Source organism: Carica papaya, chromosome 5, assembly GCF_054855325.1.
Source record: "Carica papaya isolate Zhongbai chromosome 5, ASM5485532v1, whole genome shotgun sequence".
Taxonomy (NCBI): domain Eukaryota; kingdom Viridiplantae; phylum Streptophyta; class Magnoliopsida; order Brassicales; family Caricaceae; genus Carica; species Carica papaya.
Genome location: NC_142313.1, coordinates 20,804,541 through 20,830,885, shown reverse-complemented (window position 1 = coordinate 20,830,885; position 26,345 = coordinate 20,804,541). Strand labels below are relative to the sequence as shown.

The 26,345-nt window shown below is 44.7% G+C and overlaps 23 pseudogenes; all 23 read left to right on the top strand.

Moving 5' to 3' along the window:
- The first annotated feature begins 1,715 nt into the window (after nt 1–1,715).
- Nucleotides 1,716–1,833, top strand: LOC148255329 (5S ribosomal RNA; annotated as a pseudogene).
- Nucleotides 1,834–3,503: 1,670 nt separating this feature from the next.
- On the top strand, nt 3,504–3,622 carry LOC148255328 (5S ribosomal RNA; annotated as a pseudogene).
- A 350-nt stretch (nt 3,623–3,972) lies between these two features.
- LOC148255327 (5S ribosomal RNA) lies at nt 3,973–4,091 on the top strand (annotated as a pseudogene).
- A 418-nt stretch (nt 4,092–4,509) lies between these two features.
- Nucleotides 4,510–4,628, top strand: LOC148255326 (5S ribosomal RNA; annotated as a pseudogene).
- A 1,974-nt stretch (nt 4,629–6,602) lies between these two features.
- LOC148255325 (5S ribosomal RNA) lies at nt 6,603–6,720 on the top strand (annotated as a pseudogene).
- Nucleotides 6,721–7,207: 487 nt separating this feature from the next.
- LOC148255324 (5S ribosomal RNA) lies at nt 7,208–7,326 on the top strand (annotated as a pseudogene).
- An 851-nt stretch (nt 7,327–8,177) lies between these two features.
- Nucleotides 8,178–8,296, top strand: LOC148255323 (5S ribosomal RNA; annotated as a pseudogene).
- A 485-nt stretch (nt 8,297–8,781) lies between these two features.
- On the top strand, nt 8,782–8,900 carry LOC148255322 (5S ribosomal RNA; annotated as a pseudogene).
- A 2,355-nt stretch (nt 8,901–11,255) lies between these two features.
- LOC148255321 (5S ribosomal RNA) lies at nt 11,256–11,374 on the top strand (annotated as a pseudogene).
- Nucleotides 11,375–12,625: 1,251 nt separating this feature from the next.
- On the top strand, nt 12,626–12,744 carry LOC148255320 (5S ribosomal RNA; annotated as a pseudogene).
- Nucleotides 12,745–14,624: 1,880 nt separating this feature from the next.
- LOC148255319 (5S ribosomal RNA) lies at nt 14,625–14,743 on the top strand (annotated as a pseudogene).
- Nucleotides 14,744–15,274: 531 nt separating this feature from the next.
- On the top strand, nt 15,275–15,393 carry LOC148255318 (5S ribosomal RNA; annotated as a pseudogene).
- A 2,541-nt stretch (nt 15,394–17,934) lies between these two features.
- On the top strand, nt 17,935–18,052 carry LOC148255317 (5S ribosomal RNA; annotated as a pseudogene).
- Nucleotides 18,053–18,846: 794 nt separating this feature from the next.
- Nucleotides 18,847–18,965, top strand: LOC148255316 (5S ribosomal RNA; annotated as a pseudogene).
- Nucleotides 18,966–19,169: 204 nt separating this feature from the next.
- Nucleotides 19,170–19,288, top strand: LOC148255315 (5S ribosomal RNA; annotated as a pseudogene).
- A 532-nt stretch (nt 19,289–19,820) lies between these two features.
- On the top strand, nt 19,821–19,939 carry LOC148255314 (5S ribosomal RNA; annotated as a pseudogene).
- Nucleotides 19,940–20,144: 205 nt separating this feature from the next.
- LOC148255313 (5S ribosomal RNA) lies at nt 20,145–20,263 on the top strand (annotated as a pseudogene).
- A 1,081-nt stretch (nt 20,264–21,344) lies between these two features.
- Nucleotides 21,345–21,462, top strand: LOC148255312 (5S ribosomal RNA; annotated as a pseudogene).
- A 657-nt stretch (nt 21,463–22,119) lies between these two features.
- On the top strand, nt 22,120–22,238 carry LOC148255311 (5S ribosomal RNA; annotated as a pseudogene).
- A 530-nt stretch (nt 22,239–22,768) lies between these two features.
- Nucleotides 22,769–22,887, top strand: LOC148255310 (5S ribosomal RNA; annotated as a pseudogene).
- Nucleotides 22,888–24,164: 1,277 nt separating this feature from the next.
- LOC148255309 (5S ribosomal RNA) lies at nt 24,165–24,283 on the top strand (annotated as a pseudogene).
- A 727-nt stretch (nt 24,284–25,010) lies between these two features.
- LOC148255308 (5S ribosomal RNA) lies at nt 25,011–25,128 on the top strand (annotated as a pseudogene).
- A 336-nt stretch (nt 25,129–25,464) lies between these two features.
- On the top strand, nt 25,465–25,582 carry LOC148255307 (5S ribosomal RNA; annotated as a pseudogene).
- Nucleotides 25,583–26,345: the final 763 nt, after the last annotated feature.

Here is a 26,345-nt window from a genome sequence, read left to right as displayed (position 1 = left end):
GTTGAACCCGTCTTTTTGTAGATGGGGTGTTAAATGTTAAGTGCGATCGGAGCCACTGTCTGCCGGTGTGAGTCGCGGGGCCTGAAAATTTTGCTTAATATTTTTCATGCATTTATTTATAGTCCACCACGTGATAAGAGTGTCATTACGAGTATCTTACATAATATAACAACGAAAAAAGAGGTACGACGGGCGATCCATTCATCTGGGCGTGAGTCGAGGTGCCGGGGTATTTTGCTTGATATTAGAACTAGAAACAGAGGTGTGGTGTGTGCGCAGAATGAAACAAATGACGGGAGGGGGGGGGGGAAGGAGAATGGGTATATATACTTGCAGTGTGGAATTGAAGGGGTACGATCATACTTGCACTAATGCACTGGATCCCATCAAATTTCGTAGTTAAGTGTGTTTGGGCAGAAGTAGTACTAGGATGGGTGACCTCCTGGAAAGTTCTCATGTTCCACTCGTTTTTTTTGCTGACGGGACGTTAAACATTATGCGCGATCAAAGCCGTTGTCCCTCGGAGTGAGTCGTAGCGCCAAGACATTTTTCTTAATATTTTTAGTGCATTCATTTATTGTTTGCCACGTGATAAGAGTGTCATTACGAGCATCTTACATAGTAGAATAATGAAAAACGAGGTGTAGGGGGCAGTCCGTTAATCTGGGCATGAGTCGAGGTGCTGGAGCATTTTGCTCTATATTATAACTATAAGCAGAGGTGCAGTGTTCACGCATAGCGAAACAAATAACAGGGGGGATGGAGGGAGAAGGGGTATATGTATTTGTAGCGCAAAATAGAAGAGGTGCGATCATACTAGCACTAATACACCGGATCCCATCGAACTCCGTAGTTGAGCATCTTTTGGCGAGAGTAGTACTAGTATGGGCGATCTTTTAGGAAGTCCTCGTGTTGCGCCCATCTTTTTACGGATGGGGTGTTAAATGTTATGCGCAATAGGAGTCATAATCCGCTGGCATGAGTCGTGGCGCCAGAATATTTTACTTAATATTTTTCGTGCATTCATTTATAGTCAACCACATGATAAGAGTGTCATTATGAGCATCTTACATAGTAGAACAATGAAAATTGAGGTACGACAGGCGGTCCGTTTATCTAGGCATGAGTCGAGGTGCCCAGACATTTTACTTGAAATTAGAACTAGAAATAGAGGTGTAGTGTGCATGCAAAGCAAAACAAATGATGGGAGGGGGGAGGGAAGGAGAAGGGGTATATGTATTTGCAGCACGAAATGGAAGGGGTGCGATCGTACCAACACTAATGCATCGGATCCTGTCGAACTCTGCAATTAAGCGTGCTCTGGTGAAAGCAATATTAGGATGGGTGACTTCCTGCGAAGTCCTCGTATTCCACCCGTCTTTTTATGGATGGGGCGTTAAATTTTACGTGTGACCGGAGCAACAGTCCTCTATTGTGAGTCGCGGCATTTGGACATTTTGTTTAATATTTTTCATGCATTCACTTATAGTCCGTCACGAGATAAGAATGTCATTACGATTATCTTACATAGTAGAACAATAAAAATAGAGTTGTGGCTGGCGGTCTATTCATCTGGGCATGAGTCGAGATGCCTTGGCATTTCGCTTGATATTAAAACTAGAAACAGAGGTGAGGTGTGTGCGAACAACAAAATAAATGATGAAAGGGGAGAGGGAAGGAGAAGTGGTATATGTATTTTTAGCGCGGAATGGAAGGGGTGCGATCATACCAGCACTAATGCATCGGATCCCATCGAACTTCGTAGTTAATCGTGCTTGGGCGAGAGTAGTACTAGGATGGGTGATCTCCTAGGAAGTTCTCATGTTGCACCATTCTTTTTACAGATGGGGCGTTAAATGTTATGCGGGACTAGAGCGAATGTCGCTTGTTAATTCGCAAACGTGAGTCAAGGCGCCGGAGTATTTTGCTCAATATTATTCGTGCATTCAATTATAGCCCACCACGTGATAAGATTATTATTACGAGTATCTTACATAGTAGAACAACAAAAAAGGAGGTGCGGCGGGTGTTCCGTTCATATAGACATGAGTCGAGGAACTGGGCCATTTCGCTCGATATTAGAACTAGAAGTAGAGGTGCATTGCGCGCACAGCGAAACAAATGACGAGAAGGGAGAGGGAAGGAGAAGGGATATATGTCTTTGCGGCACAAATTAAAAGGGGTGCGATCATACCAGCACTAGTTCATGGGATCCATCAGAATTCTGCAGTTAAGCATGCTTGGGCGAGAGTAGTTCTACGATGGGTGACCTCTTGGGAAGCACTCGTGTTGCACTTTTTTTTTACAGACAGGGCATTAAATGTTATGCGGGACTAGAGCGACGGTTTGCCTGTTCATTCGCAAACGTGAGTCACGGTGCTGGGGCATTTTACTTAATACTTTTCGTGCATTCAATTAAAGCCTATCACGTGATGAGAGTGTCATTTCGAGCATCTTAAGTAGTAGAACAACAAAAAATGAGGTACGGCGGGCGATCCATTCATATGGGCATGAGTCGAGGTGCCAGGGCATTTTACTCAATAATAGAACTAAAAGCAGAGGTGAGTTGCGTGCACAGCGAAACAAATGACGAGAAGGGAGAAGGAAGGAGAAGTGGTATATGTCTTTGCGGCACAAATTAGAAGGGGTGCGATTATACCAGCACTAGTTCACCAGATCCCATCAAAACTCCGCAATCAAGCGTGCTTGGGCGAGAGTTGTAGTAGGATGGGTGACCTCTTAGGAAATACTCATGTTGTACCCTTCTTTTTGTAGACGGGGCATTAAATGTTACGTGGGACTAGAGCGACGGTCTGGTGGTTCATTCACAAACGTGAGTCATGGTGCCGGGACATTTTGCTTAATATTTTTTGTGCATTCAATTAAAGCCCATCACGTGTTGAGAGTGTCATTGCGAGCATCTTACATAGTAGAACAATGAAAAAGGAGGTGCGGCAGGTGTTTTATATAAACATGAGTCAAGGTGTCAGGGCATTTCGCTTGATATGAGAACTAGAAGCAAAGGTGAGTTGCGCCCACATCGAAATAGATGATGGGAACGGAGAGGGAAGGGGAAGGGGTATATGTATTTGCAGCGCAAACCAAAATGATTGCGATCATACCAGCATTAGTTCACCGGATCCCATCAGAACTCCGTACTCAAGCGTTCTTGGGCGAGAGTAGTACTAGGATGCGTGACCTTCTAGGAAGTGCTCGTGTTGACCCTTCTTTCTACAGATGGGGCGTTAAATGTTATGCGGGACCGAAGTGACGGTTCGCCGGGGTACTTTGCTTAATATTTTTTGCACATTTAATTAAAACCAATCACGTGATAAGAGTGTCATTGCGAGAACCTTACATAATATAACAACAAAAAACGAGGTGCGGTGGGCGATCCGTTCATATGGCCATGAGTCGAGGTGAGGTGCGTGCACAACGAATCAAATGACAGGAGGGGAGAGGGAAGGAGAAGGGGTATATGTATTTGCAGCGCAAATAAGAAAGCATGCGATCATACCAGCATTTGTGCACTGGATCCCATCAGAACTCTGTAGTTATGCGTGTTTGGGCGAGAGTAGTACTAGGATGGGTTACCTCTTGGGAAGCTCTCGGCTCTCGTGTTGCATCCTTTTTTTTTAAACTGGCCATTAAACGTTACGCAGGACCAGAGCGACGGTCCACCGGTTCATTTGTAAACGTGATTAACGGCGCCGAGGCATTTTGTTTAATATTTTTTGCGCATTCAATTAAAGCTCATCACATGATAAGAGTGTCTACGAGTATATTACATAGTAGAACAACAAAAAACGAGGTACGACACTATCCATTCATATGGGCGTGAGTGGAGGCGCCGGGGTATTTCGCTTGATATTAAAATTAGATGCAGAGGTGAGGTTCGCGCACATCAAAACAAATGATGGGAGCGGAGAGGGAAGGAGAAGGGGTATATGTACTTGCGGTGCAAACTAGAATGGGTGCGATCGTACCAACACTAGTTCACCGGATCTCATCTGAACTTCGTAGTTAAGTGTGCTTGGACGAGAGTAGTACTAGGATGGGTGATCTACTAGGAAGTTCTCGTGTTGCATCCTTCTTTTTGCAGACGGGGCATTAAACATTCAACTGGACCGGAGTGATGGTCCGCCGATTCATTTTCAAACGTGAGTCACGGCACCAGAGCATTTTTCTTAATATTTTTTCAGCATTCAATTAAAGCCGATCACATGATGAGAGTGTAATTGCGAGCATCTTAAATAGTAAAACAACAAAAAATGAGAGGCGGTAGGCGATCTGTTCATATGGGCATGAGTCAAGTTGGGTCGTTCGACGTTACGTGCGACTGGAACTTTGGTCCGCTGGTTTATTCGCAAATGTGAGTCATGGCGCTGAGGCATTTTACTTGATATTAGAACGAGAAGGAAAGGTACAGTGTGCACGCACAAGAAAACAAATGATGGGAGGGGGGAGAGAAGGAGAAGGAGTGTATGTATTTGCAGTGCAGAATGAAACATGTGCCATTACACCATCACTAATTCACCGGATCCCATCCGAACTCCGCAGTTAAATGTGTTTGGGTGAGTGTAGTAGTAGGAGTGGTGACCTCCTGGGAAGTCCTCATGTTGCACCTATTATTTTCAGATGGAGCGTTCGACATTACGCGTGACTAGAACTATGCTCCGCTGGTTTATTTGTAAATGTGAGTCACGGCGCCGATGCATTCTACTTGATATTAGAACGAGAAGGAGATGTGCAGTGTGCACGCACAAGAAAACAAATACGAGAGGGGATAGAGAAGGAGAAGGAGAAGGAATGTATATATTTGCAGTGCGGAATGAGACAGGTGCGGTCGTACTAGCACTAATGTAACGGATCCCATAGAAACTCCACAGTTAAATGTGTTTGGGCGAGAGTAGTAGTAGGATGGGTGACCTCCTGGAAAGTCTTCGTGTATCACCCATGTTTTGGCAGATGGGTCGTTCGATGTTATGCGCGATTGAAACTATGGTCCGCTGGTTTATTTGCAAATGTGAGTCATGGCGTTGTGACATTTTACTTGATATTAGAACGAGAAGGAGAGGTGCAGTGTGCACGCACAAGGAAACAAATGACAGGAGGGGGGAGGGAAGGAGAAGGAGCGTATGTATTTGCAGTGCAGAAGGAAACAGGTGCCATAATACCATCACTAATTCACCAGATCCCATCAGAACTCCGCAGTTAAATGTGCTTGAGCGAGTGTAGCACTAGGAGTGGTGACCTCAAGGGAAGTCCTCATGTTGCACCCTTCGTTTTGCAGACGGAGCGTCAAACATTCAACTAGAACGGAGGGATGGTCTGCCGATTCATTTGCAAACATGAGTCACGGCAGCAGAGCATTTTTCTTAATATTTTTCCAGCATTCAATTAAAGCCCATCACGAGATGAGAGTGTCATTGCCAGCATCTTAAATAGTTGAACAACAAAAAACGAGAGGCGGTGGGCGATCCGTTCATATGGGTATGAGTCGAGATAGGTCGTTCGATGTTACGCGCGACTGGAATTATAGTCTGCTGGTTTATTCGCAAATGTGAGTCACGGCGTCGGGGCATTTTACTTGATATTAAAACGAGAAGGAGAGGTGCAGTGTGCACGCACAAGTAAACAAATGACGGGAGGGGGGAGGGAAGGAGAAGGAGTGTATGTATTTGCCGCACAGAATGAAACAGGTTCCATTATACCATCACTAATTCACCGGATCCCATCAAAACTCCGCAGTTAAATGTGCTTGGGCGAGTGTAGTACAAGAAATGGGAACTATGGTCTGCTGGTTGATTTATAAATATGAGTCACGGCGCTGAGGCATTTTACTTGTATTAGAACGAGAAGGGGAGATGTAGTGTGCACGCACAAGGAAACAAATGAGGGGAGGGTGGAGGGAACGAGAATTAGTGTTTGTATTTGAAGCGTGGAATGAAACATATGCCATTATACCATCACTAATTCACCGGATCCCATTAGAGCTCCGCAGTTAAGTGTGCTTGGGCGAGTGCAGTACTAGGAGTGGTGACCTCCTTGGAAGTCCTCGTGTTGCATCTATTTTTTTGCAGAAGGGTCGTTCGACGTTATGCGCGACTCGAACTATGGTCTGCTGGTTTAGTCGCAAATGTGAGTCATGACGCTAGGGCATTTTACTTGATATTAGAACGAGAAGGAGACGTGCAGTGTGCACGGACAAGAAAACAAATGGGGGGAGGGGGAGGGAAGGAGAACGAGTGTATGTATTTGCAGCGCGAAATGAAACAGGAGCGATCATACCATCACTAATGCACCAGATTCCATCAGAACTTCGCATAAGTGTGCTTGGGCGAGAGTAGTACTCTGATGGGTGACCTCTTGGGAAGTCCTTGTGTTGCACCCATTTTTTTTTCAGATGGGTCGTTCGACGTTACGCGCGATTGGAGGTATGGTCCGCTGGTTTATACACGACTGTGAGTCACGGCGCTGGGGTATTTTAAAATTATATTAGAACGAGAATGACAGGTGCAGTGTACACGCACAAGGAAACAAATGACAGGAGGGGGGAGGGAAGGAGAAGGAGTGTATGTATTTGCAGTGCAAAAACAAAAAGGTTCGATCATACCAGCACTAATGCATCGGATCCCATCAGAACACCATAGTTAAGTGTGCCTGGGCAAGAGTAGTACTAGGATGGGTGACCTTCTGGAAAATTTTATGTTGAATCTAATTTTTTGCAGATGGGCCGTTCGACATTACGCGTGACTAGAACTATGGTCCGCCGGTTTATACGCAAATGTTACTCACGGCGCAGGGGCATTTTAATTGATATTAGAACGAGAAGGAGAGGTTAAGTGTACATGCACAAGGAATCAAATGACGAGAGGGTGGAGGGAAGGAGAAGGAGTGTATGTATTTATAGGGCGAAAGCAAATAGGTGCGATCATAAAAGCACTAATGCAGCGGATCCCATTACAATTCCTCAGTTAAGTGTGCTTTGACGAGAGTAGTACTAGGATGGGTGACGTCTTGGGAAGTTCTCGTGTTGTACCCATTTTTTTTCAAATGGATCGTTCGACGTTACGCGCGACTAGAACTATTGTCCGCTGGTTTATTCACAAATTTGAGTCACGGCGCGTACACGCACACATAAACAAATGACAGGAGGGGGGAGGGAAGGAGAAGGAGTGTATGTATTTGCAGCACGGAATAAAACAAGTGCGATCATACCGGCACTAATGCACCGGATCCCATCAGAAGTTCGCAGTTATGTGTGCTTGGGCAAGAGTAGTACTAGAATGGGTGACCTCCTGGGAAGTTCTCGTGTTGCACCCATTTTTTTGCAGATGGGTCGTTCGACGTTATGCACGACTGGAACTATGGTCCGCTGGTTTATTCGCAAATGTGAGGCACGGCGCCGGGGCATTTTACTTGATATTAGAATGAGAAGGAGAGGTGCAGTGTGCACACACAAGAAAATAAATGACAGGAGGGGTATGGAAGGAGAAGGAGTGTATGTATTTGCAGCGCGGAATGAAAGATGTGCGATCATATCAGCACTAATGATCAGGATCTCATTATAATTCCGCAGTTAAGTGTCCTTGGCCTAGAGTAGTACTAGGATGGGTGACCTCCTGGGAAGTTTTTGTGTTGCACCCATTTTTTTGCAGATGGGTTATTCGAGTTACAGCGACTGGATCTATGGTCCGCTGGTTTATTCACAAATGTGAGTCACGGCACCAGAGCATTTTACTTGATATTAGAACGAGAAGGAGAGGTGCAGTGTGCACGCACAAGGAAACAAACGACGGGAGGGGGGAGGGAAGGAGAATGAGTGTATATATTTGCAGTGCGAATGAAACAGTTGCGATAATACCAGCACTAATGCACCGGATCCTATCAGAACACTGTACTTAAGTGTACTTGGGTGAGAGTAGTACTAGGATGGGTGACCTCCTGGGAAGTCCTCGTGTTGAATGCATTTTTTGAAGATGGGTCGTTCAACGTTACACGCGACTGGAACTATGGTCTGCTAGTTTATATGCATATGTTAGTCACGGCGACGTGGCATCTTAATTGATATTAGAACGAGAAGGAGATGTGCAATGTGCACGCACGAGGAAACAAATGATGGGAGGGGGGAGGGAAGGAGAAGGAGTGTATGTATTTACAGTATGTAAGCAAACAGGTGCAATAGTACCAGCACTAATGCACCGGATCCCATCAGAACTTCACAGTGAAGTGTGCTTGGGCGAGAGTAGTACTAGGACGGGCGACCTCCTGGGAAGTCCTCGTATTGCACCTCTTTTTTTTCAAATGGATTATTCGACGTTACGCGCGATTAGAACTATTGTCTGCTGGTTTATTCGTAAATGTGAGTCACGGCGCCAGGGTATTTTACTTGATATTAGAACGAGAAGGAGAGGTGCAGTGTACACACAAAAAAAAATAAATGACGGGAGGGGGGAGGGAAGGAGAAAGAGTGTATGTATTTGCAGCACGGAAGTAAACAGGTGCGATCATACCATCACTAATGCACCAGATCCCATTAGAACTTCACAGTTACGTTTTCTTGGGCGAGAGTAGTACTAGGACAGGTGATCTCCTTGGAAGTCCTCGTGTTGCACCCATTTTTTTTCAAATGGATCATTCGACGTTACGTGCGACTAGAACTATTGTCCGCTGGTTTATTTGCAAATGTGACTCACGGCGCCAGCACATTTTACTTAATATTAGAACAAGAAAGAGATGTGCAGTGTGCACGCATAAGAAAAGAAATGACGGGAGGACAGGTGCGATCATACCAGCACTAATTCACCGGATCCCATCAGAACTTCGCAGTAAAGTGTGCTTGGGCGAGAGTAGTATTAGGACGGGTGACCTCTTGGAAAGTCCTAGTGTTGAACCCATCTTTTTGTAGACAGGGTGTTAAACGTTAAGTGCGATCGAAGCCACAGTCTACCGGTGTGGGTCGCGGGGCCTAAAAATTTTGCTTAATATTTTTCGTGCATTCATTTATAGTCCACCACGTGATAAGAGTGTCATTACGAGTATCTTACATAGTATAACAATGAGAAAGGAGGTACGGTGGGCGATCCATTCATCTGGGCGTGAGTCGAGGTGCTGGGGTATTTCGCTTGATGTTAGAACTAGAAACAGAGGTGTGGTGTGTGCGCAAAACGAAGTAAATGATGGGAGGGGGGAGGGAAGGAGAAAGGGTATATGTACTTACAACGTAGAATTAAAGGGGTGCGATCATACCTGCACTAATGCACTGGATCCCATCAAATTTCATACTTAAGTGTGTTTGGGCGGTAGTAGTACTTGGATGGGTGACCTCCTGGAAAGTTCTAATGTTCCACTCGTTTTTTTGCTAACGGGAGGTTAAACATTATGCGCGATCAAAGCAATTGTCCCTCGGAGTAAGTCGCAACGCTAAGACATTTTTCTTAATATTTTTTGTGCGATCATTTATAGTTCGCCACATGATAAAAATGTAATTACGAGCATCTTACATAGCAGAATAAAGAAAAATGAGGTGCAGGGGGTAGTCCGTTAATCTGGGAATGAGTCGAGGCCCTGGAGGATTTTGCTCTATATTAAAACTATAAGTAGAGGTACGGTGTTCGCGCATAACGAAACAAATAATAGGGGGGGAGGGAGGGAGAAGGGGTATATGTATTTATAGCGTAAAATAGAAGAGGTGCAATCATACTAGCACTAATGCACCGAATCCCATCAAACTCCATAGTTGAGCGTGTTTTGGCGAGAGTAGTACTAGGATGGGTGATCTTTTGGGAAGTCCTCGTGTTGCGTCCATCTTTTTACGGATGGGGTGTTAAACGTTATGCGCAATAGAAGCCATAGTCTGCCGACATGAGTCGTGGCGCCAGAATATTTTATTTAATATTTTTCGTGCATTCATTTATAGTCCACCACATGATAAGAGTGTCATTACGAGCATCTTACATAGTAGAACAATGAAAAATGAGGTACGACAGGTGGTCCATTTATCATGGCGTGAGTCGAGGTGCCCAGACATTTCCCTTGATATTAGAACTAGAAACAGAGGTGTTGTGTGCATGCACAGCAAAACAAATGACGGGAGGGGGGAGGAAAAGAGAAGGTGTATATGTATTTGCAGCACGAAATGGAAGGGGTGCAATCATACCAACACTAATGCATCAGATCCAGTTGAACTCCGCAGTTAAACGTGCTCTGGTGAAAGCAGTATTAGGATGGGTGACCTCCTGCGAAGTCCTCGTGTTCCACCCGTCTTTTTATGGACGAGGCGTTAAATATTACGCGTGACCGGAACAATAGTCCGCCAATGTGAGTCGCGGCATTGGGACATTTTGCTTAATATTTTTCATGCATTCATTTATAGTCCATCACGAGATAAGAATGTCATTATGATTATCTTACGTAGTAGAACAATGAAAATAGAGTTGTGGCGGGCAGTCTGTTCATCTGGGCATGAGTCTAGATGCCTTGGCATTTCGCTTGATATTAGAACTAGAAACAGAGGTGCGGCGTGCGCGCACAACAAAATAAGTGATTAGAGGGGAGAGGGAAGGAGAAGTGGTATATGTATTTGCAGTACGGAATGGAAGGGGTGCGATCATAGCAGCACTAATGCATCAGATCCCATTGAACTTCGTAGTTAATTGTGCTTGTGAAAGAGTAGTACTAGGATGGGTGATCTCCTAGGAAGTTCTCATGTTGCACCCTTCTTTTTACAGATTGGGCGTTAAATGTTATGGGGGACTAGAGCGACAGTCGCCGGTTAATTCGCAAACATGAGTCACGACGCCGGAGTATTTTGCTTAATATTATTCGTGCATTCAATTATAGCCCACCACGTGATAAGATTATTATTACGAGCATCTTACATAGTAGAACAACAAAAAACGAGGTGTGGCGGGTGTTCCGTTCATATAGACATGAGTCGAGACACCGGGGCATTTTGCTCGATATTGCAACTAGAAAAAGAGGTGTGTTTCGCGCACAGAGAAACAAATGACGGGAATGGAGAGGGAAGGAGAAGGGATATGTCTTTGTGGCACAAATTAGAAGGGGTGCAATCATAACAACACTAGTTCATGGGATCCATCAGAACTCTGCAGTTAAGCGTGCTTGGGCGAGAGTAGTTCTACAATGGGTGACCTCTTGGGAAGCACTCGTGTTGCACGCATAGTGAAATAAATGACAGGACGGGAGAGGAAATGAGAAGTGGTATATGTCTTTGTGGCGCAAATTAGAAGGGGTGCGATCATACCAGCACTAGTTTACCGGATCCCATCAGAACTCCGTAGTCAAGCGTGCTTGGGCGAGAGTAGTAGTAGGATGGGTGACCTCTTAGGAAGTACTCGTGTTACACCATTCTTTTTGTAGACGAGGCATTAAATGTTATACGGGACCAGAGCAACGATCCGGCGGTTCATTCATAAACGTGAGTCACGGCGTCGGGACATTTTGCTTAATATTTTTCATACATTCAATTAAAGCCCATCACGTGTTGAAAGTGTTATTGCGAGCATCTTACATAGTAGAGCAATAAAAAAGGAGGTCGACGGGTGTTTCATATAGACATGAGTCAAGGTGACGAGGCATTTCGCTCGATATTACAACTAGAAGCAGAGGTGAGTTGCGCTCACAGCGAAATAAATGATGGGAAGGGAGAGGGAAGGGGAAGGCTTATATGTATTTGCGGCGCAAACCAAAATGATTGCGATCATACCAGCACTAGTTCATTGGATCCCATCAGAACTCCGCAGTCAAGCGTTCTTGGGCGAGAGTAGTACTAGGATGCATGACCTTCTGGGAAGTGCTCTTGTTGCACCCTTCTTTCTATAGATGGGGCATTAAATGTTACGTGGGACCGGAGCGACGGTCCACCAGGGCATTTTGCTTAATATTGTTTGCACATTCTATTAAAACCAGTCACGTGATAAGAGTGTCATTGCGAGCACCTTACATAATATAACAACAAAAAACGAGGTGCGGTGGGCGATCCGTTCATATGGGCATCAGTCGAGGCGCCGGGGCATTTCGCTTAATATTAGAATTAGAAGAAGAGGTGAGGTGCGCACACAACGAATCAAATGACGGGAGGGGAGAGGGAAGGAGAAGGGGCATATGTATTTGCAGCGCAAACAAGAAAGGGTGCGATCATACCAGCACTAGTTCATCGGATCCCATCATAACTCTGCAGTTATGCGTGCTTGGGCGAGAGTAGTACTAGGATGGGTGCCTCCTGGGAAGCTCTCGGCTCTCGTGTTGCATCCTTCTTTTTTCAGACTGGGCGTTAAACGTTACGGGGGACCAGAGCGATGGTCCACCGGTTCATTCGCAAATGTAAGTAACCGAATCGGGGCATTTTGTTTAATATTTTTCGCGCATTCAATTAAAGCCCATCACGTGATAAGAGTGTCTGCGAGCATATTACATAGTAGAACAACAAAAAATGAGGTGCGGCGCTATCCGTTCGTATGAGAATAGTGGAGGTGTACGCCGGGGTATTTCGCTTGATATTAGAATTAGATGCAAAGGTGAGGTGCACGAACAGCGAAACAAATGACGGGAGGGGAGAGGGAAGGAGAAGGGTTATATGACTTGAGGTGCAAACTAGAATGGGTTCGATCATAACAGCACTAGTTCACCGGATCCCATCTAAACTCCGTAGTTAAGCGTGCTTGGGCGATAGTAGTATTAAGATGGGTGATCTCCTGAGAAGTTCTCGTGTTGCACCCTTTTTTTTACAAACGGGGCGTTAAACAGTCAACTGGACCAAAGCGATAGTCCGCCGGTTTATTTGTAAACGTGAGTCACGGCACCGGAGCATTTTTCTTAATATTTTTCCAGCATTCAATTAAAGCCCATCACGTGATGAAAGTGTCATTCCGAGCATCTTAAATAGCAAAAAAATAAAAAACGAGAGGCAGCAGGCGATCCGTTCGATGGGCATGAGTCGAGATGGGTCATTCGACGTTATGCGCGACAGAAAGTATGGTCTGCTGGTTTAATCGCAAATGTGAGTCACGGCGCCGGAGCATTTTACTTGAAATTAGAACGAGAAGGAGAGGTGAAGTGTGCACGCACAAGGAAATAAATGACGGGACAGGGGAGGGAAGGAGAAGGAATGTATGCATTCGGAGCGCATAATGAAACAAGTGCCATTATATGATCACTAATTCATCGGATCCCATCACAACTCCGCAATTAAATGTGCTTGGGTGAGTGTAGTACTAGAAGTGGTGACCTCCTGGGAAGTCCTTGTGTTGCACTTAATTTTTTCAGACGGGGCGTTCGACGTTACTCGCGGCTGGAACTATTATCAGCTGGTTTATTCGCAAATATTAGTCACGGCGTCGAGGCATTTTACTTGATATTAGAACGAGAAGGAGAGGTGCAGTGTGCACGCACAAGGAAGCAAATGACGGGAAGGGGGAGGAAAGGAGAAGGAGTGTATGTATTTGCAGAGCAAAATGAGACAGGTACCATTATACCGTCACTAATTTTTCAGATCCCATCAGAACTACACAGTTAAGTGTGCTTAGGTGAGAGTAGTACTAGGATGGGTGACCTCTGGGAAGTTCTCGTGTTGTATCCATCTTTTTGCACATGGGTCGTTCGACCTTACGCGCAGCTAGAACTATTATCCGCTGGTTTATTCGCAAATGTGAGTCACGATGCCGGAGTATTTTACTTGATATTAGAACGACAAGGAGAGGTGCAGTGTGCACGCACAAGGAAACAAATGACGGGAGGTGGGAGGGAATAAGAAGGAGTGTATGTATTTGCAGCGCAGAATGAAAAAGGTGGAATCAACTTATGTAATAGAGTCGATCCCTTAAGGTATTGAGCAGCAGTGTAGCATCAGATCCTAAAGACAGTAGGTCTTTTTATGAAGAAAACTCTTTTTTAAAGATTCTATATAAATTTCTATATGAAAACGAAATCGAGATAGTCACCTTTCAGAAAATTCTAAAAATAGTCGAAATGCTTATACTTTATTTATTTATTTATTTTCTGAAGGTGGGAGAAAAGATAAGCTAAAACTTATTATTATATTAATTTAATCAAAAATTCAAGTTTGAAACTCATGTAATAAATCCATTTTGGTTAACTTGAGAAAATTAAGGATATCTATGAGAAATCTTATTCAATTATATATGTAGGTTAAAAAAAGGGACACCAAAAGAATTGACTGTCGAGCCGTATGAGGTAGGAAACTCTAAAGTATGGTTATAAGGGAATGAATTGACCCGCCTATTCCGACTGGGGAGAACAGGCCATTCGACAGGGAGATTCTGAAATTTACCATCACTAATTCACCGGATCCCATCAGAACTCCGCAATTGAATGTGCTTGGGTGAGTGTAATACTAGGAGTGGTGGCCTCTTGAGAAGTCCTCGTGTTGCACCTATTTTTTTCAGATGGGGCGTTCAATGTTATGCGCGACTGGAACTATAGTCTACTGGTTTATTTGCAAATGTGAGTCACGACACTGGAGCATTTTACTTGATATTAGAACGAGAAGGAGAGGTGCAGTATGCACGCACAAGGAAACAAACGACGAGAGGAGGGAGGGAAGGAGAAGGAGTGTATGTATTTGCAGCACGGAATGAAAGAGGTGTGATCATACCAGCACTAATGAACCAGATCCCATCAGAACTCCGGTGTTAAGTGTGCTTGGGCGAGAGTAGTACTAGGATGGGTTACCTCCTGGGAGGTACTCGTGTTGCACCCATTTTTTTACAGATTGGTCGTTCGACGTTACGTGCGACCGGAACTATGATCCACTGGTTTATTCGCAAATATTAGTCACAGTGCCAAGGCATTTTACTTGATATTAGAACAAGAAGGAGAGATGCAGTGTGCATGCATAAGGAAACAAATGACGTGAGGGGGGAGGGAATGAGAAGGAGTGTATATATGTGCAGCGCGAAATGAAAGAGGTGCGATCATACCAGCACTAATGCAATGGATCCCATCAGAACTCTGCGTTTAAGTTTGCTTGGGCAAGTGTAGTACAAGGATGGGTGGCCTCATGGGAAGTAATCATGTTGCAATCATTTTTTTGCAGATGGGTCGCTCGACGTTATGCGTGAATGGAACTATGGTCTGCTGGTTTATTCGTAAATGTGAGTCACGGCGTCGGGATATTTTACTTGATTTTAGAAGGAGAATGACAGGTGCATTGTGCACGCACAAGGAAACAAATGACGGGAGGGGGGAGGGAAGGTGAAGAAGTGTTTGTATTTGTAGTGCGTAATGAAACATGTGCGATCATACCAGCACTAATGCATCGGATCCCATTAGAACTCTGCAGTTAGTTGTGCTTGGGCAAGAGTATTACTAGGATGGGTAACCTCCTGGGAAGTTCTTGTGTTGCACCTGTCTTTTTTTAATATTTTTCGTGCATCCATTTATAGTCCACCACGTGATAAGAGTGTCATTATGAGCATCGTATATAATAAAACAAACAAAACAGAGGTGCTACGGGCGGTCCGTTCATCTGGGCATGAGTCGAGGCAACGGGGCATTTTGTTTGATATTACAACTAGAAGTAGAGGTGTGGTGTCGACATAGAGCGAAACAAATGATGGGAGGGGGGAGGGAAAGAGAATGGGTATATGTATTTGAAGTGAGGAATAGGTCGGGTGGGATCATACTAGCACTAATGCATCGTATCCCATCATAATCTGCAGTTAAGCGTGTTTGGGCGAGAGTAGTACAAGGATGAGTGACCCCCTGGGAAGTGCTTGTGTTGCACCCGTCTTTTTGCGAACAGGGCATCAAACGTTATGTGCGACCGGAGCCATAATCTGCTGGTTCATATGTCGGCGTGAGTCGCCGCGCCAGGACATTTTGCTTACCTTTTTTTGTGCACTCATTTATAGTCCACCACGTGATAAGAGGGTCATTACGAGCATCTTACATAGTAGAATAACGAAAAAAAAGGTGTGGCGGGTGGTCCTTTAATCTCGGCATAAGTCGAGGCGCTGGGGCATTTTGCTTGATATTAAAATTAGAAACAGAGATGCAGTGTGTGCGCACAGCGAAAAAAATGACGGGAAAGGGGGGGAAAGGAAAAGGAGTATATGTATTTGTAATGCAGAATGGAAGGGGTATGACCATACCAGCACTAATGCACCGGATCCCATCGAACTATGTAGTTAAGCATGCTTGGGCGAGAGTAGTACTAGGATCGCTAACCTCCTGAGAAGTCCTCGTGTTGCACTGTCTTTTTACAAACGGGGCGTAAAACGATACATTTGATCAAAGCCACAATCTGCTAGCGTGAGTCGGGTCACTAGAAAATTTTGCTTACTATTTTTTCGTGCATCCATTTATAGTCTACCACGTGATAAGAGTGTCATTACGAGTATCTTACATAGTTGAATAAGGAAAAATGAGATATGGCGGGCGGTCCTTTCTTCTGGCGTGAGTCGAGGTGTCGGGACATTTCGCTTGATATTAGAACTATAAACAGAGGTGCGGTGTGCGCGCACAACGAAAAAAATGACAGGTGGGAGGAGGGAAGGAGAATGGGTATATGTATTTGCAGTGCGGATGGAAGGGGTGCAATCATACTAGCATTAAGACACCAGATCCCATCGAACTTCGCAGTTAAGCGTGCTTGGACGAGAGTAATACTAGGATGGGTGACCTCCTGGGAAGTTCTCCCGTCTTTTTGTAGACAGGGCATCAAACGTTACGCGCGATCGGAGCCACAGTATGCCGACATGAATAGCAATGTTGAAACATTTTGCTTAATATTTTACGTGCACTTATTTGTAGTCCACCATGTGATAAGAGTCTCATTACGAGAGTCTTATATAGTAGAACAACAAAAAAAGAGGCGCACGGGGCCTCCATTCTTCTGGGCGTGAGTCGAAGCGACATGGCATTTCGCTCTATATTACAACTAGAAGCAGAGAAGCGGTATGCCCGCACAACGAAATAAATGATGGGAGGGGGAAGGGAAGGAGAAGGGCTATATGTATTTGCAGTGGAAAATGGGACAGTTGCGATCACACAAACACTAATACATAGGATACCATCAGAACTCTGTAGTCAAGCGTGCTTGGGCGAGATTAGTTCTAGGATCGGTGACCTCCTGGAAAGTCCTCGTGTTGAACTCGTCCTTTTGTAGACGGGGTGTTAAACGTTAAGTGCGAATGAAGCCACAGTCTTTTGGTGTGAGTCGCGGAGCCTGAAAAGTTTGCTTAATATTTTTCGTGCATTCATTTATAGTCCACCACGTGATAAAGAGTGTCACTACGAGTATCTTACATAGTATAATAATGAAAAATAAGGCACAGCGAGAGATCCATTCATCTGGGCGTGAGTCGAGGTGTCGGGGTATTTTGCTTGATATTATAACTAGAAACAGAGGTGTAGTGTGTGTAATCAACGAAACAAATGACGGGAGGGGTGAGGGAAGGAGAATGGGTATATGTACTTGCAGCATGGAATTGAAGGGGTGCGATCATACCTCCACTAATGCACTGGATCCCATCGAATTTCGTAGTTAAGTGTGTTTGGGCAGAAGTAGTACTAGGATGGGTGACCTGCTGGAAAGTTCTCATGTTCCACTCGTTTTTTTTGTTGACAGGACATTAAACATTATGCGCGATCAAAGCCATTGTCCCTCGGAGTGAGTCGCAATGCCAAGACATTTTTCTTAATATTTTTCATGCATTCATTTATAGTTCGTCATGTGATAAGAGTGTCATTACGAGCATCTTACATAGTAGAATAACGAAAAATGAGGTACAGAGGGTAGTCCATTAATCTGGGCGTGAGTCGAGGCGCCGGAGCATTTTGCTCTATATTAGAACTATAAGTAGAGGTGCGGTGTTTGCGCATAGCGAAACAAATAATTGGGGGGAGGGAAGGAGAAGGGGTATATGTATTTGTAGTGCAAAATAGAAGAGGTGTGATCATACTAGGACGAATGCACCGGATCCCATCGAACTCCGTTGTTGAGCGTGTTTTGGCGAGAGAAGTAATAGGATGGGTGATCTTTTGGGAAGTCCTCGTGTTGCGCCTGTCTTTTTACGGATCGGGTGTTAAACGTTATGCGCAATTGGAGCCATAGTCCACCGGCATGAGTCGTTACACCAGAATATTTTGCTTAATACATTTCGTGCATTCAAGTAAAGCCCATCATGTGATGAAAGTGTCATTGCGAGCATCTTAATAGTACAACAACGAAAAATAAGGTGCGGCGGGTGATCCGTTCATATGGGCATGAGTTGAGGTGTCAGGGCATTTCGCTCGATATTAGAACTAGAAGCAGAGGTGACTTACGCGCACAGCGAAACAAATGACGAGAAGGGCCAGGGAAGGAGAAGTGGTATATGTCTTTACAGCGAAAATTAGAAGGGATCATACCAGCACTAGTTCAACGAATTCCATCAGAACTCCGGAGTCAAGGTGCTGTGTGCACGCATAAGGAAACAAATGACGGGAGGGTGGAGGGAAGGAGAAGGTGTGTATGTATTTGCAGCGCGGAATGAAACATTTGCGATCAGACCAGCACTAATGCACTGGATCCCATCAGAACTCCGCAGTTATGTGTGCTTCGGTGAGAGTAGTAGTAGGATGGGTGACCTCCTAGGAAGTACTTTTGTTGCACCTATTTTTTTATAGATGATTCGTTCGACGTTACGCGTGACTTGAACTATGGTCTGCTGGTTTATTCGTAAATGTGAGTCATGGTGCTAAGGAATTTTACTTGATATTAGAACGAGAAAGAGAGGTGTAGTGTGCACGCACAAGGAAATAAATGGCAAGAAGGGGGAGGGAAGGAGGAGTGTGTCTATTTGTAGCGTGAAACGAAATATGTACGATCATACTAGCACTTATGCACCGGATCCCATTAGAACTCTGCAGTTAATTGCGCTTGGGCGAGAGTAGTACTAGGATGGGTGACTTCCTGGGAAGTCCTCATGTTGCATGTATTTTTTTACAGATAGGTCGTTTGACGTTATGCGCGACTGGAACTATGGTCCGCTGGTTTATTCACAAATGTGAGTCACGGCATCGGGGCATTTTACTTGATTTTAGAACGAGAAGGAGAGGTGCAGTGTGCACGCACAAGGAAACAAATTACGGGAGGGAGAGGGAAGGAGAAGGAGTGTATGTATTTGCAAGCAAATTGAAATAGGTGAGATCATACCAACACTGATGCACCGGATCCCATCAGAACTTTGCAATTATGTGTGTCTGGGCGAGAGTAGTACTATGATGGGTGGCCTCCTGGGAAGTACTCGTGTTGCACATATTTTTTTTGTAGATGGGTCGTTCAACGTTACGCACGATTGGAACTATGTTCTGCTGGTTTATTCACAAATGTGAGTCTCGGCACTGAGGCATTTTACTTGATATTAGAACTAAAAGGAGAGTTGCAGTATGCATGCACAAGGAAACAAATGATGGGAGGGGCGAGGGAAGGAGAAGGACTGTATGTATTTGTAGCACGGAAAGAAATATGTGCGATAATACTAGCACTTATGCACCGAATCCCATCAGAACTTCGATATTAAGTGTGCTTGGGCGAAAGTAGTACTAGGATAGGTGACCTCCTAGGATGTCCTCATCTTGCACCCATTTTTTTGCAGATGGGTCGTTCGACGTTACGCGCGACTGGAATTATGATCCGCTGGTTTATTCGCAAATGTGAGTCACGGAGACTGGACATTTTACTTGATATTAGAACGAGAAGGAGAGGTGTAGTATGCACGCACAAGAAAACAAATGACGGGAGGGGGGAGGGAAGGAGAAAGAGTGTTTATATTTGCAGCGCAAAATGAAATAGGAGCGATCATACCAGTACTAATGCATCGGATCCCATTAAAACTCCGCAGTTATGTGTGCTTGGGCGAGAGTAGTACTAGGATGGTTGACCTCCTGGGAAGTACTCATGTTGCACCCATCTTTTTCAGATGGGTCGTTCGACGTTACGCGCGACTAGAACTATAGTCCGCTGGTTTATTCGCAAATGTTAGTCACGGCGCCGTGACATTTTACTTGATATTAGAACGAGAAGGAGAGGTGCAGTGTGCACGCACAAGGAAAACAATGATAGAAGGGAGGAGGGAAGGAGAAGGAGTGTATGTATTTGCAGTGCAGAATCAAACAGGTGTGATCATTCCAGCACTAATGGACCGGATCCCATCAAAACTCTGCAGTTATGTGTGCTTGGGCGAGAGTAGTACTAGGATGGGTTACCTCTTGAGAAGTACTCATGTTGCACCTATTTTTTTGCAGATGGGTCGTTCGACATTACACGCAACGGGGCATTTTGCTTGATATTACAACTAGAAGTAGAGGTGTGGTGTCCACAAAGAGCGAAATAAATGAAGGGAGGGGGGAGGGAAAGAGAAGGGGTATATGCATTGGAAATGAGGAATAGGACGGGTGGGATCATACTAGCACTAATGTATCGCATTCCATCATAATTTGCAGTTAAATGTTTTTGGGCGAGAGTAGTACTAGGATGAGTGACCTCTTAGGAAGTGCTTGTGTTGCACCTGTCTTTTTGCGGACAAGGCATCAAACGTTGCGCGCGACCGGAGCCATAGTCTGCTGGTTCATTTGCCGATGTGAGTGGCCGCGTTGGGGCATTTTGCTTACTTTTTTGTGTGCACTCATTTATAGTCCACCACGTAATAAAAGAGTCATTACGAGCATCTTACATAGTGGAATAACGAAAAAAAAGGTGTGGCGGGTGGTCCTTTAATCTGGGCATAAGTCGAGGCGCTGGGGAATTTTGCTTGATATTAGAACAAGAAACAGAGATGCATTGTGTGCGCATAGCGGAATAAATGATGGGAGAGGGGAGGAAAAGAGAAGGGGTATATGTATTTGTAATGCAAAATGAAAGGGGTGCTATCATACCAGCACTAATGCACCGGATCCTATCAAACTATGCAGTTAAGCATGTTTGGGCGAAAGTAGTACTAGGATCGGTAACCTCCTTAGAAATCCTCTTGTTGCACTGTCTTTTTGCAAATGCGGCGTAAAACAATAATGTAATCGGAGCCACAATCCACTAGCGTGAGTCGCGTTGACAGAAAATTTTGCTTACTATTTTTTTGTGCATTCATTTATAGTCTACCACGTGATAAGAGTGTCTTTACGAGCATCTTACATAGTAGAATAAAGAAAAATGAGGTACGGTGGGTGGTCATTTCTTTTGGCGTGAGTCGAGGTGTCGGGGCATTTCGCTTGATATTAGAACTATAAAAAGAGGTGCGATGTGCGCGCACAGCGAAAAAAATGACGGGTGGGGGAAGGGAAGGAGAAGGGGTATATGTATTTGTAGTGCTGAATGGAAGGGGTGCAATCATACTAGCATTAATACACCGGATCCAATCGAACTCTGTAGTTAAGTGTCCTTGGGCGAGAGTAGTACTAGGATGGGTGATCTCTTGGGAAGTTCTCTTATTGCACCCGTCTTTTTACAGACGGGGCGTCAAACGTTACGAGCGATCGGAGCCACAGTCTACTGGCATGAGTAGCAACGTTGAAACATTTTGCTTAATATTTTTCGTGCACTTATTTGTAGTCCACCACGTGATAAGAGTCTCATTATGAGAGTCTTGCATAGTAGAACAATGAAAAAAAAGGCGCAAGGGGCCTCCGTTCTTCTGGGCGTGAGTTGAAACGATATGGCATTTTGCTCTATATTAGAACTAGAAATAGAGATGCACTATGCCTGCACAGCGAAATAAATGATGGGAAGGGGGAGGGAAAGAGAAGGGGTATATGTATTTGACGTTAGGAATAGGACGGGTGGGATCATACTAGCACTAATGCAATGTATCCCATCATAATCTGCAGTTAAGTGTGTTTGGGGAGAGTAGTACTAGGATGTGTGACCTCCTAGGAAGTTCTCGTGTTGCACCCATTTTTTTGCATATAGGTCGTTCGACGTTACACGTGACTAGAACTTTGGTTCGCTTGTTTATTCGTAAATGTGAGTCACGGCGCCGGGGCATTTTACTTGATATTAGTATGAGAATTTGAGGTGCATTATGCACGCACAAGGAAACAAATGATGGGAGGGGGGAGGAAAGGAGGAGTGCATGTATTTGCTTCGCAGAATGAAACATGTGCGATCATACCAGCACTAATGCACCGAATCCCATCACAACTCCGTAGTTAAGTGTGCTTGGGCGAGAGTAATATTAGAATGGGTGACCTCCTGGGAAGTCCTTGTGTTGCACCAATTTTTTTATAGATGGGTCATTCGACGTTACGCGCAACTGGAACTATGGTCTGCTTGTTTATTTGCAAATGTGAGTCACGGCGCCGTGGCATTTTACTTGATATTAGAACGAGAATGAGAGGTGCAGTGTGGACGCACAAAGAAACAAATGAAAAGAGGGGGGAGGGAAGGAGAAGGAGTGTTTGTATTTGCAACGCAGAATGAAACAAGTGCTATCATACCAGCACTAATGCACCACATCCCATTAGAACTCCGCAGTTAAGTGTGCTTGGGCAGTAGTAGTACTAGAATGGGTGACCTCTTATGAAGTCCTCATGTTGCACCAATTTTTTTGCAGATGGGTCGTTCGAGTTTACTTGCGACTGGAACTATGGTCTGCTGGTTTATTCGCAAATATAAGTCATGTTGCCGGGGCATTTTACTTGATATTAGAACAAGTAGGAGAGATACAGTGTACACGCACAAGGAGACAAATGACTGGAGGGGAAGGGAAGGAGAAGGAGTGTATGTATTTGCAGCGCGAAATGAAACTGGTGCGATCATACCAGCACTAATGCACTGGATCCCATTAGAACTCCGCAGTTAAGTATTCTTGGGCGAGAGTAGTACTAGGATGGGTGACCTCCTAAGAAGTCCTCGTGTTGCACCCGTCTTTTTCTTAGTATTATTTGTGCATCCATTTACTTTCCACCACGTGATAAGAGTGTCATTACAAGCATCGTAAATAATAGAACAAGCAAAACAGAGGTGCGGCGGGCGGTCCGTTCATCTGGACGTGAATCGAGGCAATGGGGTATTTTGCTTGATTTTACAACTAGAAGTAGAGGTGCGATCTACACACAGAGCGAAACAAATGATTGGGGGGGGGAAGAGAAGGGTATATGTATTTGAAGTGAGGAATAGGACGGGTGGGATCATATTAGCACTAATGCATCGTATCCCATCATAATCTGCAGTTAAGCGTGTTCGGGCGAGAGTAGTACTAAGATGAGTGACCTCCTAGGAAGTGCTTGTGTTGCACCCGTCTTTTTGCGGACGGGGCACAAAATGTTACACGCGACCAGAGCCATAGTCTGCTGGTTCATTTGCAAGCGTGAGTTGCCGCGCCGAGGCATTTTGCTTTCTTTTTTTTGTGCACTCATTTATAATCCACCACGTTATAAGAGAGTCATTATGAGCATCTTACATAGTAGAAAAACGAAAAAAAAAGGTGCGGCGGGTGGTCTTTTAATCTGGGCATAAATCGAGGCGCTGGGGCATTTTTCTTGATATTAGAATTAGAAATAGAGATGCAGTGTGCGTGCACAGCGAAAAAAATGACAGGAGACGGGAGGAAAGGAGAAGGGGTATATGTATTCGCAATGCGGAATGGAAGGGGTGCGATCATACCAGCACTAATGCAAAGATCCCATCGAACTATGCAGTTAAGCATGCTTGGGCGATAGTAGTACTAGGATCGGTAACCTCCTAAGAAGTCCTCGTGTTGCACTGTCTTTTTGCAAACGGGGCATTAAATGATACATCTGATCGAAGTTACAATCCGCTGGCGTGAGTTCCGTCGCCAGAAAATTTTGCTTACTATTTTTTTGTGCATTCATTTATAGTCCACCACGTGATAAGAGTGTCATTAGGATATCTTATTAGAACTCCGCAGTTAAGTGTGCTTGGGCAGTAGTAGTACTAGAATGGGTGACCTCTTATGAAGTCCTCATGTTGCACCAATTTTTTTGCAGATGGGTCGTTCGAGTTTACTTGCGACTGGAACTATGGTCTGCTGGTTTATTCGCAAATATAAGTCATGTTGCCGGGGCATTTTACTTGATATTAGAACAAGTAGGAGAGATACAGTGTACACGCACAAGGAGACAAATGACTGGAGGGGAAGGGAAGGAGAAGGAGTGTATGTATTTGCAGCGCGAAATGAAACTGGTGCGATCATACCAGCACTAATGCACTGGATCCCATTAGAACTCCGCAGTTAAGTATTCTTGGGCGAGAGTAGTACTAGGATGGGTGACCTCCTAAGAAGTCCTCGTGTTGCACCCGTCTTTTTCTTAGTATTATTTGTGCATCCATTTACTTTCCACCACGTGATAAGAGTGTCATTACAAGCATCGTAAATAATAGAACAAGCAAAACAGAGGTGCGGCGGGCGGTCCGTTCATCTGGACGTGAATCGAGGCAATGGGGTATTTTGCTTGATTTTACAACTAGAAGTAGAGGTGCGATCTACACACAGAGCGAAACAAATGATTGGGGGGGGGGGAAGAGAAGGGTATATGTATTTGAAGTGAGGAATAGGACGGGTGGGATCATATTAGCACTAATGCATCGTATCCCATCATAATCTGCAGTTAAGCGTGTTCGGGCGAGAGTAGTACTAAGATGAGTGACCTCCTAGGAAGTGCTTGTGTTGCACCCGTCTTTTTGCGGACGGGGCACAAAATGTTACACGCGACCAGAGCCATAGTCTGCTGGTTCATTTGCAAGCGTGAGTTGCCGCGCCGAGGCATTTTGCTTTCTTTTTTTTGTGCACTCATTTATAATCCACCACGTTATAAGAGAGTCATTATGAGCATCTTACATAGTAGAAAAACGAAAAAAAAAGGTGCGGCGGGTGGTCTTTTAATCTGGGCATAAATCGAGGCGCTGGGGCATTTTTCTTGATATTAGAATTAGAAATAGAGATGCAGTGTGCGTGCACAGCGAAAAAAATGACAGGAGACGGGAGGAAAGGAGAAGGGGTATATGTATTCGCAATGCGGAATGGAAGGGGTGCGATCATACCAGCACTAATGCACAAGATCCCATCGAACTATGCAGTTAAGCATGCTTGGGCGAGAGTAGTACTAGGATCGGTAACCTCCTAAGAAGTCCTCGTGTTGCACTGTCTTTTTGCAAACGGGGCATTAAATGATACATCTGATCGAAGTTACAATCCGCTGGCGTGAGTTCCGTCGCCAGAAAATTTTGCTTACTATTTTTTTGTGCATTCATTTATAGTCCACCACGTGATAAGAGTGTCATTAGGATATCTTACATAGTAGAATAAAAAAATATGAGGTACGGCAAGCGGTCCTTTCTTCTGGCGTGAGTTGAGGTGTCGGGGAATTTCGCTTGAAATTAGAACTATAAACAGAGGTGTGATGTGCGCGCACAGCGAAAAAAATGATGGGTGGGGGGAGGGAAAGAGAAGAGGTATATGTATTTGTAGCGCGAAATGGAAGGGGTGCAATCATACTAACATTAATACACTAGATCCCATCAAACTCCGTAGTTAAGCATGCTTGGACGAGAGTAGTACTAGGATAGGTGACCTCCTGGGAAGTTCTCTTATTGCACCCGTCTTTTTGCAAACGGGGCATCAAACGTTACGAGCGATCAGAGCCACAGTCCACTGGCATGAGTAGTGACATTGAAACATTTTGCTTAATATTTTACGTGCACTTATTTATAGTCTACCACGTGATAAGAGTCTCAATACATGAGTCTTACATAGTAGAACAACAAGAAAAGAGGCCCAGCGGGTCTCCGTTCTTCTGGCCGTGGGTCGATGCGACATGGCATTTCGCCCTATATTAGAACTAGAAGCAGAGATGCAGTAAGCCTGCATAGTGAAATAAATTATGGGAGGAGGGAGGGAAGGAGAAGGGCTATATGTATTTGCAGTGGGAATGGGGCAGTTGCAATCATACAAACACTAATGCACAGGGTCCCATCAGAACTCTGTACTCAAGCGTGCTTGGGCGAGATTAGTTCTAGGATGGGTGACCTCCTAGAAAGTCCTCGTGTTGAACTCAACTTTTTGTAGACGGGGTGTTAAATGTTAAGTGCAATCGGAGCCATAGTCTACCGGTGTGAGTCGCGGGGCCTGAAATTTTACTTAATATTTTTCGTGCATTCATTAATAGTTCATCACGTGATAAGAGTGTCATTACGAGTATCTTACATAGTATAACAATAAAAAACGAGGTACGGTGGGTGATCCATTTATCTAGGCATGAGTCGAGGTGCCAGGGTATTTCACTTGATATTAGAACTAAAAATAAAGGTGTGGTGTGTGCACACAACGAAACAAATGACAGGAGGGGGGAGGGAAGGAGAAGGG